Source organism: Pinus tabuliformis, chromosome X (genome assembly GCF_031772625.1).
Source record: "Pinus tabuliformis cultivar Carrire ecotype Pingquan chromosome X, CPIR1, whole genome shotgun sequence".
In the NCBI taxonomy this organism is placed as follows: Eukaryota; Viridiplantae; Streptophyta; class Pinopsida; order Pinales; family Pinaceae; genus Pinus; species Pinus tabuliformis.
In genome coordinates this window covers 952,739,423-952,755,863 of record NC_142308.1, presented here as the reverse complement: position 1 = coordinate 952,755,863, position 16,441 = coordinate 952,739,423, and the positions used below count along the sequence as shown (strand labels likewise).

Here is a 16,441-nt window from a genome sequence, read left to right as displayed (position 1 = left end):
CATTGGGAATCCCATTCATGGGATTCAAGAAAAGGATGATATGCAGGCAAGCTAAGATGAAGCAAGAAGGGCCACACCAAGAAGCTAAGATGATCAAAGGAGAATCAAGATGAGGTATGTATGCATTAAAGTTTAGTCATGTTATCATTTGTATATTATTGAGTCATGGGAATAGTTCTATAACATGATCAAGTATGAAAGAATCTCTTTCACCAAGAACATGCTTGAAGGCATGTACTACAATGCAATGAAGGTCAACAAAAGAATATGCTCACATAAGGAGTATAAGATTGCTGACTACGAAGCAAGAAGAAATGTTGACTAGTCCAAGAAGCAAGCAATGAAGAAATGCTCTCACAAGAAAATTAAAATGGTTGACCTATCTATCTAAGAAGAAGTGAATGAAGAAAGAGATCAAGCATGTGAAGAACACCATGATCACCGAGAATCAATATTTGACAAGATACTCTGAAGATATCTCCCGAAAGAAGGCAGGACAACTTTGACAAAGGAAGGAGGACCCTTGACACCTATGAAGGCCTTGGAGATATGAAAGATGCAGATAACAGATTCTACTCTACAAAGATGTCGTAATGAAGAAACCATCCAGCAAAAGAAAAAGCAATGTTGAAGCAATATCAAGATGAAGTCATGATGGGCTACTAGGTCAAAGCATGTAAACAAGCAAGTACAATGAAGCATCCATGAGAAGAGTATTATGAAGCATGGACAGATGACAGAGTAGCCAGATAACAAGAAAACTTGATGCATCACAGGAAAGACACTTTCCACAAAGGAAGCAATAACATGACAAACCAGGAAGGAAAGTGATCGATGGATAGTGCCCTACCTAGAACAAGTTCGAACAAAGACTTCATGACATCAAAGAAAAGAAGGAGATCAAGCAGTTGAAGGACCCACAAAGAAGTTGTTGATGAACGAAAGAGTCCCTAGTTAAGAGGGAGCTCTGACAAGTCCCTGATCAAGAGGGAGTTTTGGATCACCCCTTATTACAAAGGAGTGACATTTGTGGTTTCCATCTCATGGGTGATGCACTAGACCAGGACTAACAATCATAAGTCTAGATGAAGGCCATGAATGGAAATGTAGACACGTGATAGACATAACATTCTTGTCTTCACTTGGAAGAATGAACGGGAGGATTAGGTAATCAATTGACATTCAATACTCTTTGAGGATGTGTAGGGCATCCAAGACAAGAGTAGGCAATTCTTTGAGGGCTGGGAACCCAAGATAAGAATAGTTTTAGAAGGTCATACTCACAGAACACCCGGGTGGGTATGTACCTTGAGAGACAATGATGAAGGTGTCTATAAATCATTGGTATCGCCAACATTTTAGCTCATGATCTCATGAAGAGATGGAGTTGTTAGTCAAGGCCTTGCACTATGACAATGTTGATTGATATGATGCTATAACAGATGGATTGCAAATCCAGTTTCTCTTATGTGAATTCTTCAAAGATTGAAACATAGCCAAACACTTTATAATGTTGTACGAATACCTCCCTAGTTAAGAGGGACTGTTGAAGAAAGTGTAAGTAGGTTTGGTCTTCATAAATGTGCTTTTGATATTTGTATTTATTCAAGAAAAGAAATATTATTTTTATAATATATGGCAATGAGTTTCTTGCTCATTGAATTAGGTCAAGCACATGTTTAAGTGCTTCTAGGAAGTAAAGTATTTATGTAAAAACCTTAGAGGGCATGTTACACTATGTATAAAATAGTATAAAGGTCAAAGGAATACCTCCAAGCAAAGTCCAAGTCCTCTCCATGCAGCAACGTCCTCCAAATGAAGCAAAACAATGGAATAAATTCAAGTCGACCTGCAGTCTTCTAGTCGGCCTTCAAGTCAGCCTAAAAGGAGGGACAATCCTCTATATATAGAGGTTGTCCACTCCATTACAATGTCAACAAATGACCTCTGAAATCAGCGAGCAAGGAAGACCGAAAAAGGAGAAGAAAAGTCGAAGAAGAAGGAGCCTCTAGTGCAGCGAAGAAGGAGAGACCTAAACCGAAGTTGAAGGGATTGTTTTTAGGGTGAAAAACAGTCACACATGTGAGAAATAGAGCACAGTCTGCGGTCACTACAGCAGCAACATAACAGTCCCATATATCTCATTGTTTGGGCTACCAACCTAGGCCTATAAGGCTTACTACTCAAGCGAAGAAGAGAGGAACCAAAGTATAGGGGAAACCTCCCACACGTGCGAGAAATTAGGGCTTCAGTGCAGCCCTCTCAAGTCTGCAACTACACCTCAAGAAGAAGCTAATTTGAATAAAGGGAAGGAAGGTATCCTCATTAGTGAAGAATCTCACCTAGGACCAAAGATTGAAGTATCTTCTAGAGCTCGCATAAACAAGGTCCATCACCAGTTTCCGAAAGGAGGAGGACAAAGTGTCAGGGAATGAAGTGCCAAAAGAAGACAAAGTGTCAGGAAACAAAGTGCAGAAAGGAGAAAGGACTTGACTGTTGCTTGGAGGATATTCTAGTCAAGGGTCTAGGGTTTGGCATTGATCAAGAAAGAAGCTTCAATAAGAGAAAACTTACCAAGGGTTTTCCTCTCAAGAGAAGAGAGGTTTTGGCCCTGGCAGAGAACCAACATCTTGTATTCTTGTTCTTATGTTTTGGTAGCGGTTTGATGAAGTACACACACATGCATTAATAAGAAGAAGAAGAAGATTAAGCTAAAAGTAAAAAGACTCCACAAATTGTTATCAAGTAACGAAGAATCCTACTATACCTTATTGCCCTAGATTCTTCAACACTTCCCTCTATTTATACAGTCCAAAGGGGTGCGAATAGACATGTCCATTGGGGCAGGGCCGACTTGACAAGTAGGCTAACTTGGCACCTAGAGGGGTTTTTGACCCAAAATTACATATTTAAAAAATTCTTTTCCTTTTTTCCTTACAATAGGTCCAAATAAGACTTTGACACTTTGACTCAAAAACCTAGAAGCATGAGAACATGCTTGTCTAGAAAAAAATAATAATAATAAATTTTCTTTTCTTTTCTTTTCTTATTTACATAAAATACATAATGGTACAAATGATGAAGACCTAAACTAGTTGCATTTTTCAACACTTTTGATTTCTTAGGACCTACAAAGGTGGTTTGGGACTTGCTGAAAGTTTCACAAAGTAAGTTTGCAGGAGTTGTTAAAGAGAGAGCATGTTACCTGAGGAGGATGTACGAAACCTGCAGGGTACACATCTGCTAAGGAGATCTGTAGGAGCCACAAAAAGGGTTTGCATGTTGTGGTCAAAGTAATGATGCCCACAAGGATACTGTTACAGATAACACAATGAAAGTTGCAGTTGCAGGTGTAATGAACATAAATTAGATTATTAGTTATAATAATGATTACGACCTAAGGGTCATGTCCCTTAGCATGAACGTGTATCTTGAGCACTATATAAGGAGACATCCCTTCTTTGTGTTATCGCTCAATTAATGCACCATTGGGTTCATTACAGCAGGTCATCAGATAATACCTGTAAATTAAGTCCGCAGTTGAAATTTGCTGAAGCTGTAGAGCACCTTTAGAGTGAATGAAGATTGCAGAAGCCTTTGAACCAGCCTTGACTCCGATCATTAGATTATAATATTTCGATACAAATAACTGGCAAGAGTATTCTTAGTTTGTAGTAGGTTTTTTTTGTTGTTAGAGGACATTAAGAAACTAAAAACCAAACAAAACGATAAGCAACAACGGGAAAAAAGTAATAAGAAATTCATGATAAAAAAGGAAAAGGATCTGCTAGAAACGTTATGTAAGTGTTGTACCTATGAAATTACAATGTTCAATTTACCATTTATGTAAAGATAGTCTGCCTGTATTATGAGCTGGAACAAATGGGTGATTTGGCTTTGAATTTATTACAAGTCCAAGCAGCATTACTTTCATGCATCTAGTTGGCAACAGTTAGATATGATAGTCTCCAAGCCCAAACTAAATAGGAGCTAAGCATAGAATCTCTTAATGACAACATCAATCTCTTTCTTCTCATCATTAATTAGTCTTTCTTCTCATCATTAATTAGTCTTGACTATTTTAACTTTTTATAAGTTCTTCCGGTGATGATATTTGTTGTAGGGATTGGATGACTATAATAGTTCACTGATTTTCATTCAAAAGTGTTTACTGCTACATACAATCGTCAAGCGGCAAACCATCATCTTTCACTAAAGGGATTTTCTAGAGAGCATTTACAGTAATGAGATTTCTGGTTTCTAATTTTAAGATCAGAGAGAAAGTATATAAGACCACAAGCAACAATACTATGGATACATGGCTCTCAAATGGTCACATTTGAATTACTACTTGCAGAATAAAATTTCAGCTATCATTCACTCCGTTTAGCATTTTAAACAACATTGATGTTATCATTGGTGGACAAGGCTTGATTCCAGACCACAAGTACTAGAAACAGGAAGACAATCAATACAATCTGCCTCCATTGCTTGCAGACCTTAGAGGATGGTGAAGCTTCAGCAAGCCTACAAAAGGAAAAAAAAAAGCGTCAAGGAAGAAACAGTTCATATTAGAAATGTAGTTATTATATGTTTACATTTCCACCACACTATCTATAAGTAGAAACAGACTCTATATATAATCTGCAAAAAGCTCAGGCAAGCCTGTTGTATTGTGAATAAATTATGTTTTCAAGAAACATATAATTATTGCAAACTTGCTTGGTATTTTGTCGAGCTGAGTGCAATCATATGTACTTAAATACACATGCAGCAAAATTTTTATGTAATGCTAAATTATCCATAGGTAAAAGCGAGAACTAATTAGTGTGATTCGACTTACCTAGTACACAGATTTCTCTTATCCACCTCCTATAGAAGATTAAGCCAAAAGTGCCAATGATTCCTCCTCAAGTTCTCTGATCTTTGACAGAGAGTCGAGACTTTCGTTGTTCAAGCAGATTTATTCGTTCCTGCAATGGATAAATTCCATGCATAAGGACACCAAAAGTCTCACATTAGAAGATAAAGTTCATCTACTTTAACATTATTTTAATTCACTTTACTATGCATGTGTATTAATTACATCACCAGTAACATATTATCTTATCCAATAGTAAAGAGAAGCTTCTTCTAGCATAAGCATTCCATTGAAGAGACTTTCTAGTCAATGTCAATCAATCTTAGATATTGTAATCTTGCAAAGAGCATAAAGGCAGAGGACTTAAATGTAAATTTGGCAGCTCAGTGACAAATTCCAATCATTGGACTATATTCCTCTTTCCAAGAGGACCAAAATTGACCTTTGAAGCACTGGATTCAGATAAGGGAAAGTGTATTTTTGAAGTGAAGCCCACAATGTCACATTTGATCAAGTCGGCCTAGAGGACAAATTGCCCCTCCTCCAATGCCTATAAATACAAGTCAAGGAGCCTCATTTGGACACCATCATCACATCATCTCATCATCTCTTCTTGGGTTCGATACATCTAAAAAATGCAGGGTTTCTCTCACACGTGCAAAGGAAAAGGAAGACAAAATTACAGGTGGCCAAAATCTGAAGTCTTCTGAACTTTGACCAGCACTGACCAGTGTTGACTTTGACTTTTGGAGCTGATTTGAGTTCAATCTCTTGGGCATATTTCTGTTTGGACAGGCTGCATATTTTGGCACAAAAACCGAGACATTTGAAGGAGTTTGACTTGGGTTGACTGCAGGAAAAATTGCAGACTTGACCACAGGATTTTCTCTCCTTTGACTGAGTTTGACTGGATATTTTTGGACTGTTTTGGGCTCTGGTTGACCAGCATTTGAGGCCACACTCTTTGACCTTTGACTGAGTTTGATTGGAGCAATTTGACTGCAGATTTGTGGACTGGTTAGGGCACATTGACTGCTGTTGACTGTTGACCAGAATTGCAGATTATGACAGTTGGACAGATTTGACTTTTCTTCATTAGCATTTGGATCTTGGATAATTGATTTGTTGATAAGTCAAACTTTGACTTTGACTCTTGGATTTGGACTCATTGTACTCTCTGCTAAACATTTGAAGACAATCTAATAGAAGAAGAATTTCAAAGGGTTTCCCCCTTGTGGGGTTTTTCCCTGATCTTTGACCAAATCGGTGTCTCTTGTTGATGTGTTGATTGTCTCCCGATTTTTTAAACTTTTCCTTGGGAGGTTAATGCAGCTAAAAAAAAGAAAGAACATATCATGGCTACAACAAAACAAAAGAAAGAAAATCATAATGCAAAAGATGGTCGGGTGTTAGAATTGGCTACTAGGGCCAAACTCCATGTGGGTCATCTTATTAATGGCAGCTGATATTTTTCTTAGATCCTTCTCATCGAGAGGTGTAGGATTGATCTAAAGATCATCCGATTCCGATAAGTATTCATGGAGATATGAATCTATTTGTGTTATGGGATAATTTGTCAAGGTCAGCCAACAACCAAACAACCCCACTTGTGCTCAACATTTTAGTATAAATAGAGGTGGCCTTCAAGTCATTTGCACAATCATCTCTTGTGATCTCTCTCCACTTGTCTTTGGGTTTTGGTGGTAGGAGAGATCAAAAGGGATACACTGTTGTAAAGGATGCCCTAACTAATACGCAGTCATGGAGGAAGGTTTCATAAGGCAGCAAGGGAGTGACCTAAATGCAGGGCTAATGTTCCGTTGATTGGTTTGCATATCTACTAGTTCGTGGAATATAGAAGTTCGCGGGACTGTCTCACATATGGTATGACCGCAATCCCCTTTAGCATAAGGTATATCCGTGTATGTCATAATCTCTGGCCCACATATGGAATAATCAGTGACTCGCTGAAAAGCACAATCATGCTATCAAATTGCATTATATATTATCACCACACTGTGTATGGCATGGTATGGCAAACAACATATGGCAGACAATGTTTCTTTGACATGGCAGACAATGTCATGGTATGGCAAACATCATGCTGAAACATGATATGGCAGACAGTTCTTTGACATGGCAGACAATGTCATGGTATGGCAAACATCATGCTGAAACATGATATGGCAGACAGTGCTTTGACATGGCAGACAGTGTCATGGTATGGCAAATATCACACTGAAACATGATATGGCAGACAGTGCTTTGACATGGCAGACAGTGAACAACATGTATATACATGGTATGGCTGACAGGATTTTGGTATGGCAGACAGTGTATATATATATTATATGACATGGCAAACATAGTATCCATGACAGGGTAGTCTCCGCAGTGACATGATATAGTAGACGTGGCAGACAGCTTGATGTATCATGATCCAGAGTATGTATTCTTTGTTTCTCTTGATCGATACACTTTATTTCTCTATAATATGGTTGGCATCAAGATGCTTTGGTTTTCTTTAGATATGACATCAACTCACATTGCTCCTCTATATGGGAAGCATCATTGTATGGAGAGATCTAGTTGCAGTTCACAGCTGCGCTAGGCCACAGGCCATAGGCAGTAGTGGAGACCGTTTTAGGAGTTGTGTTCATAAGCAGTCCTATAGTGCAGCACAGTGATGATTAGTGTAGCATGATGAGATACAACATAGCAGTGATGGGTGCAGCTCTGTGATGGGTGCAGCATGGTGATGGAATCACCTTGGAGGATCAGTTGAAGCAGTGTGCCTTCACCTGAGTTCAGATCAGCTACCTCATGTGTCATCTTCTTAGAGAAGATCTCTGCTTTTATTATGACAAGTCAAAATGTTGACTTCTAATGTATATGTACTATCTACTTCTCTCTACTGAACTATTGAAGAACATAAGAAGAATTGATCAAGGGTTTCCCCACATTGGGTCTTGTTCCTGGTTGGCGCCACATCTTGTGTCCTCTTGTTTTGGCTTGTTTTCTGCGATTTATGTTTATGTTCTCTCTGCATTTTACTATCATGCTAAATGTGATTGCTAATCTGGAATTGATATTGAGCTAATATGGAAAATTGAAGTAAATATGCTCTCAGCATAGAACATACCTAAAATTAACATCGGGACGTTAAGATTAGCACGTGGGAGAAAGCCTAGCATGAGCTCTACCTACCTCATATGGCCATTACCCAGTTCTTGAGCACATGATACTCCATTACATCAAAAGAAAGAACCCTTGCATGTCCCAACGTCGATGAGCGATAATCTGAGTCATCTTGAAAGGGTAATAAAACCATCATACAAAGCAAGCTCTAACCCTTGAGCTATAAGTGGTAATACAATAAATAATCAAGAAGAAGTAAAAGGCACACAAGAGCGGTTGAAAAATCAAGTCGAGCTAGTAACCCATGCATCCATGAATACTCCCTCCTCACGTCTATACACTTAGGATGTAAACACCCCCATCAGTCGGTCACTTTGACCATGGCACTTGACCATGAAGTATTCTCCCCTCCATTATCACATTATTATACACTAACACCTACGAATTGAAGGGTGGACTAGGGAAATGTTACTTCCTCTTAGGGACTGGAAGCACCTAATAGGGTTGACCCTTACCCACCCCTACCAAGGGAGAGAGCACCATTGTGAGATCTTGGTTTTGATTTTGGAAGGGGATCTTTGTTTGAAGTATTAAATTGCCTTTAGCATTCAATTTTGGTTCACTTAGATGCATTATTGATCTCAGTCCATGATAGATGGTTGCTTCCACTAAAATCCATGTTGTTCTTGTCAGGTGGTTCCGCAGCCTAGGCTTTTGGGCACCCACTCCATAGGTACCCAAGCCTTTTGAGAAATGCATTGGCCTAAGGAGGTGCAACATTGAGAGGCTTGAGCTTCCTAACAACACTTGCACATGTGTCCCAGAATACCTTCAAGACCCGGGACGTTGGTAAACTTTGACCTGGTTTTGAGAATTCTTCATGATGACACCATTGGACCTAGTATGCCCCCGGACTAGCCTTGACACAACCTAATGGACATGAGCTGATTCAGAGGCCAAATTGTTGAGAAATCTAGGGGCAGCAAGTGTAGATGATTTCTTTTATAATGATAACTACTTGTGAAGACTTTTTACTTTTCATAATTAGGTTCATCTTTAGCTTGATTAACGTTGTGTTCTCTTCATCAAATAGTTACCAAAACATAAAGAACAGTGAGACAAAGAACACAAGATATAGGCAATCAGACAGGGCCAAAACCTCTCCAATCTTGAGAGGAAAACCCACAAAATTCTTTTTCATATAGAATTTTCAATTGACGAATTCCTAGACCCTTGACCAAAACTCCTCCAAGACCAAGTCATCCTTGCTTCTTTTGCCAAGTCTAATTAGTTGCTCATTCCTTGTCTTCAAATTCAGGCTTCTAATACCTTGATTGTACCTTCAACCTATCTTGTTGCAATCTCAACTTGCCTACAACTTTTGTATCGTTGGAACATATGGGGAGGTATCGTTAATCAAGCCTTTGCTTGCTTCCCGTTGGCTTCCATCCCACAACCTACTCTAGAGACTAATTCCAAAACAGTTAAGAGGAAGGTCACACTTAGAATAGGCGTCTAACTTAAAATTAACCAAGATTTTGCATTTTCACCTAGTTATAAGGATTTGCATTTCATTTAGGTTAGTGAAGCAATTAAGCAGCAATTGTCCATCTAGTTACTTGGTCTTTAATTGATCTAAAAGCAATTTAGTTGACTCCATAAGGCACTGGTCTCATTGACAATTAAATCTAGTCCCTTGAAGCTTGTTAAATTTAAACAAGTAGCTAGGCCACTCAATCGTGTTTCCCGGACTTGTTGGTTGCCAACTTGTCTTTCATATTCACATAGGGACTACCCCCCATAGCCTGTTGTTGAGAGACAACTAGAACAAAGAGGTCAAAGATCAGAGTGATAGCCCCTGACCTAAGTTGTTGTCGCAATGCCTATACAATCTGAGCGACAACAGAATCGGTCAAGGATTCTTTCATCCCCTATGTAGCAAAGTTGAAGACATCGAAAGAAATCTATGACAAGTTGGTGGAGTTGTTTTATATAAGTACTGTAAGAGAAATAATATCGTTAAGAACTGAACTATACAACATGAAAGTATCAAGGGACGAAGGGGTAGCTTCATATCTCGTGAAGCTATCTCAAATAAGAGATCAACTACAAGAGCTAGGAGAAGCAATGTTCGATCCAGAGATGACCACTCTTGTACTCAATGCATTACCAGATGGATGGGGCAACTTTGTATCAAGCATCTATGGAAAGAAGGAAGCAACGCCATTCAGTGATATGTGGTCATTATGTAAGATTGAAGAAACTAAAGGAAAAGAATGGTGTTGGATAAAATGAGAAAACTCAAGCATATGCAGCTATGACAAGGAAAGGGAAGTTTGGAAAGTTTGAGCCTCGGAAGAGATTTCAAAAGAAAATTGACATTTTCTATATTCAAACTTCTGTGATCCATAATGACTTAAACAAAGTCTTTCAGTAGAAATCACATGAGAGAATTTTTTGGCCGACGCGTTTCGAACCAACAAGTGTGGTTCATCACCAGGACCAAATGAAGAGGCAGACCATGGCAAAGGCTTAAATAGAAAGCAATGTAGAGACATAATTTCAAATAACAACTATATTTGAACAATATGGTTTAAATTATAATATTAATTTATTAATATATTAAAAACAAATATTATTAAGTAACGGCTATATTAAACGGGTAGTTTTTGAAAAAAATATTTAAATAATGATATTATTTCATTAATTTATTAAAAATATTAATAGGAACCGCTATATTAAACGGCTAATTTTTGAAAAATAATATTTAAATTAATTTATTAAAACCAAATATTACTAGTTCTTGAAAAATAATATTTAAATAATGGTATTAGTTTATTAATTTATTAAAATATTAATATGTAACGGCTATATTAAATGGCTAGTTTTGGAAAAAATATTTAAATAATGATATTATTTCATTAATTTATTAAAAATATTAATAGGTAACGGCTATATTAAACGGCTAGTTTTTGAAAAATAATATTTAAATTAATTTATTAAAACCAAATATTACTAGTTTTTGGAAAATAATATTTAAACTGTGATATTAGTTTATTAATTTACTAAAAACAAATATTAATAAGTAACCGCTATATTAAACAGCTAGTTTTTAAATTAAATAAATAAATAATCAAAGTCAAACTTTAAAGGAAGGGAGTCAAAAATTATAAAAACGAGTGAAGACCCTAATCGAGACAAGATCATTTGATAAATAAAATAACTAATGGAAATAAAATCAAATAAATTAAAAATAATTAATGGAAAAATAATTAAAATAAAACAAAATATACACAAGTCAAAATAAATAAATAAATATATATATATATATATATATATATATATATATATATATATAAAACAGAAACATATATATATCCAAAGAAAAACAATCAATAAATAAAACGGGGTCAACAATAAAATATGGGGCTCAGGCCCATTAAACAAATAACAAAAATACTAAAAGGAGTTAAGAACGAATAGGATGATAAAATACATAAAAAAACACGAAGGATCAAGAAAATAAACTCTAATGAAGAATAAATCAACAACAAATACTATAAAAAGGATGCCAATACCTACATAGATATAAAAAATAAAAAATAAACTAAGAGGACAAGAGAGGGACCCAACTTCTACTAATATTCCAACCATCATCTCTATTCAAATTATTGGGTCTTTTTTCAATTTCTAGGGCCTCCCTCAATTTACGATGATGAAAATGACTAACCTTAGCAACGACTTGGGCCTCCTCAATGCAGATGTGATGCTTAGATTTATCTGCATGTTCCGCCAAAGCAGAGGAGCAGGTCCTACCATGCTTGATGTCAGCAGCATGCTCACGAATCCTTTGATTAATCGAGTGACTAGTCTCACCAATGTAGGGAGTCCCACAAGAGCATGGGATAATGTAAACACCCTTCATATTCTTGGGGTCCACTAGGTCTTTTACAGATCTAAGGGAGCTCCGTATGGTATTTAAGGGCCGAAAGGTTGAAGCCACCTTATGCTTCGTTAGGATCCTTGCAATCTTGTCAGTGATCCCTTGGATAAAAGGAAGATGAACACCAGAAAATCGATCCTTGGTATCTTTCTTAGCACTAGGACCTTTTTCAGCTCTGAGGAAAGCCTTAGTACATTAGTGTCTACTATACCCATTATTAAAGAAAACACTTACGACATGTGCTTTCTCTTTCTTGAGATGGTCCTCATCAGAAACTCTTAAAGGTCTAGTTGCTAAGGTGTTGAGAACACCAAGCTTTTGAGCTAGGAAATGATGAGAATTAGCATGAAGATATTGTTTTGTATAAGTTTTCTTACGATATACCTGATGAGAGAAAGAGCCATTATCATTCCTTGAGAGGAGGACGTCAAGGAAGGGAAGACTACCATTACATTCAAATTCCATGGTGAACTTTATAGAACTAGATTGATTATTAAGATGGAGGAAAAATAGTTCCAACTTTTCTTTACCATGGGACCAGATGACAAAAGTGTCATCAACAAACCTCTTCCACAACTTAGGCAAAAGACGAGAAGAGGCTAAGGCCTATGATTCAAAATCCTACATGAATAGATTAGCTACCACAGGGGAGGAGGGGGAACCCATGGCGACACCGCAAGTTTGCTCATAGAATTCCCCATCGAATGAAATGAAAGTAGAAGTAAGACAAATACCAACTAAATAAGCCATATCAGGATCTGTGATGCGCTTGATGACTTCGATGGCCTCATTGATAGGGATATTAGTGTTGAAAATTGACATGTCTAAGATTCAGTGCTATGAATGTAATGAATATGGGCACTTCAAAACGAATTGTCTGAATCTCAAGAAGAGCAAAAATAAAAGAAAGGAAAGAAGTGAAGTCGATGTGACCGAAGAAGTTGAAGAACCAGAAGAGAAGAAATAAAAGAAGGAAGAAGTGAAAGAACTCTACTATTAAAAGATCTCTCGCATACATTTAGTTTATTTTCAGTATATAGAAGTTAGCAAGTCATGATAAGATGCATTATAGCAAAATTGAGGTGACATCATAGAAGCATGGAAGGATAAGCCAAAGTAGCCCTTTATATGGTTGAAGCAAGTCATCTAGCAAGAATAGGAAGATAAGAATTTGTCACACCTCATCATCATTAGAGAGGAGCATTTGCAGAATAAGGATCATCAAGATCCTCCATTGAATCCTTGTTAAAAAAGGTTCATCGCTATTTGAAGAAGCAAGTGTCACATAAATAGTCTACATTCCACTGAGTGTGGAATCCACAGTTTAGAAGGATGAAGGTATGGTGACAGAGAAGTGCAGCAAGTCAAGTTGGTTGAAGCATTTTCATCTTCAATTAAGGAAAGGGAGGTTGTCAAAGGAAGCCTAGGTGACCACATGAAGGAAGAGGTATGCATATATTTGTTAACTTTAATAGATGGATAAAGCCATGTCATCATTTAATTGCCGATTTAATGGTTAGAAGTAGAATGATTGAAGAAGAAGGGACTCTTCCTTATGAATGATACGTGAAGGCATAAATACGATAAGCCTTGAACTCTTCTACATGATGACAAGATAGAATCAACAATATATGGCCTCACGAAAAATATGAAGGCAATGGACAACAATTGTTCCTATGTAAAAGGAGCTATCCGCGGAAGCAATATGTGCAGAAGTTGAAATAAGTGTTCGTGAAAATGTGTCCACAACTACAGAGACAGTATAGATAATCAACATCTGATGTGAAAAGAAATTGGCTATGACATCTCCACAAAGAAGGTATGAAGACCCTGATAAATGAAGAAGGAGAACCTTGATAGTAAATGTCTTGGAGATGGGTTCAAGTAGTATGCAGGTTGTTGATCTTGCAGAAGCAGATGATATGACGAAAGACCGTCATGAAGAGGTAATTATATTTTTGAATTTTACTTTTGATTTTTGAAAGAAAGCATCTGGTTGGATTGAAACAACGCTACTGGAAGAGGGTTGCAGAAATTCACCTACAACCAGTACACAGACTTGGATGGAAAACTCTGGAAGGAACATAACTTGAAAAGAGGTAGCAGTATGAAGGATAGCCAGATGATGATGAAGATCACTTTCCAATGAAGAGAAGGATGACATGGCTATTCGTTCAATAGCATGTTTCGTTGAAGGGAAGTGATGTAGAAGATGGTCGAAGCCCTACGAAGAAGTTCTAAAGTTGGCTTCATGATGAAGAAGTTCTAAAGTTGGCTCCATGACGAAGAAGTAGAAATTCATCCATGACATGATGATGCAATAAGGAGGAGCCCTATAAGCAGTTGATAGTACCATTATCTCCACCAAAGAACAGATCGTTGATGTTGGAAACAAGTCCCTACTTAAGAAATAGCTTAGGTATATTCATTTATAGGAATGAGTAGATCCTCCCTAGTGGAGAGGGAGAGATAGACACATCATTCTTGTCTTCATGTCATGAAGAAAGAATGGAGGATTGGGTAAGCATCTGAGATTGATTTTGATACTCTTTGAGGATGAGGTAGGGCATCCAATAGATAAGACTAGCTGAAGAGGAAATTCCATGATGATGTGTAAATCCAAGATGGGAATGGTCCTAAAAGGACATACATCCAGATGGGGTATGTGCATTGAGAGACAATGATGAAGGTGTCTATAAATCATTTGTCTCCCCAGCATTGTGCTATAACCTAGCTGGAGAAATAGAGTTGTTAGTCAAGGCCTTACTATATGACAATGTTGGTTGATATGAAGAGATGCACTGATATAAGCTGAGAAGATAGCTTATGAGAAGGCTTACCAATCCGACTCTTCAAATGAGAATTCTTCAGTATGAGAATGTCCATGTACCTTGTATGTATTATGAATACCTCCCTAGTTAAGAGGGAGTGTTGAAATATGTAACTAGGTTCGGTCTTCATAATGTCTTATGTACTCTTGGTTTTTGTATTTGATGTAAAAGAGAGAAGAAAAATTATTATTATTATTATTATTATAGCGTGGGTTTCATGCTCTAGGTTAAATTGTTTTCGGTCAATCACCCATTGTGTGCTTCTAGGAAGTTGTCATAGAGTCAAAGAAGTCAGAGAGTCATTGTCATATGTAAAAGACCCTATTGGGCATTTTGTATCATGTAAAAAGAATTTATGTAAGTCAATTTGTGTCATAAAGTCCCTCCAAGACCAAATCAGCGTACAAGAGGACAAGTCGGACTACAGAGGATGAAGTCGGGCTCATGATGATAGTTCAAGCTCCAAGAAAACACTGTCTATAAGTGCATTTGACCTCATTTGAAATACATATCCAAGGCATTCGATCAAGCAAGAAAGGAAGTTCGATCTCAAGAGAAAAGAAATCTAAAGAGCAAGCGAAGGTCAAGAAAAGGAAGCTGAATTTTTGAAGACTCTTTTTGGGTCTCTATCTCTCACATGTGTGAAAACTAGGGCATCATTTTTGTTGCAGCAAGACCGAATTGGAGGAGCTAAAGTTTAGTGTCAAAAAGATCAATTTGGAAGTTGAGTTGTCAAGAAGAAAGAACCACCCTAAGCGAAGGAGAGAGAAGGTCAATTTCAGCCTCTAAACAGTCACACGTGTGAAATCCCAGAAATTGCAGGGGGGACGAAAAGTGCAAACCTCAAGCAGTAACTGAAATTGTGAAGTGAGGCCGAAATCTGAAGTTTTGAAGTAGTTTGACTTGGGTTGACTTTGTGAAGGACAAGCTCATCAAAGGAGAGGTTGACTTGATCTTGGAGGGGTCTTTGTCTAGGGTCTATAGGTCTTGGAATTCGTCATTTGAAGATTCTATAAGAAGAGAAGAATTCTTGTGGGTTTTCCTCTCTAGGAGAGGTTTTGGCCCTGGCTAGCAGCCTATATCTTGTGTCCTCTTGTTCTATTGATCTTCATAGTTTGGTAGTTGTTTGATGATAAGAACACTATAATAATCAAGTAAAGAAGAAGCTAATTACAAGTACACCAAATTGAAGTAAAGAACATCACAAGCAGTTATCAAAGATAAGAGAAATAACCCTAATCTAGCTGCCCTAGATTTCTCAACATCTCTCTCTCAGTCAAGATCAATTTCCCTGACCAATTCATAGGTCTCTCGGCACACAACCTAAGGGAAAGATCATCAGTCTCATCATAAGGAAAGATAGCATCAACCATGTCCCATCAATCAATATCATTCATGAGGCCACACTCATATGCACAGGGTCCATCTCCCTGACCACAACAAGGCCTCTCGGCCTAGAGCCTAAGGAAGGAATCCCTATCTCAATCCCCGACCACAAACAAGGTCTCTCGGCCCAAAAACTAAGGGAGTAATCCCTATCTCAATCCCCGACCACAAACAAGGTCTCTTGGCCCATAGCCTAAGGGAGAGAACTCGAGATCAATCTCCCCAACCAATCCATAGGTCTCTAGGCACACAGCCTAAGGGAGAGATCACCAACTCAGTGCC

At 37.6% G+C, this 16,441-nt stretch overlaps 1 long non-coding RNA gene across 1 annotated transcript; it reads right to left on the bottom strand.

Annotated features, from left to right (window-relative positions):
* Positions 1–4,131: 4,131 nt before the first annotated feature.
* LOC149142850 (uncharacterized) lies at positions 4,132–4,975 on the bottom strand. The gene is made up of 2 exons (XR_016264935.1): positions 4,844–4,975; positions 4,132–4,527 (listed from the first exon to the last, which is right to left on the bottom strand). It is a non-coding gene; the product is annotated as an uncharacterized LOC149142850 (long non-coding RNA).
* Between the last annotated feature and the right edge of the window lie 11,466 nt (positions 4,976–16,441).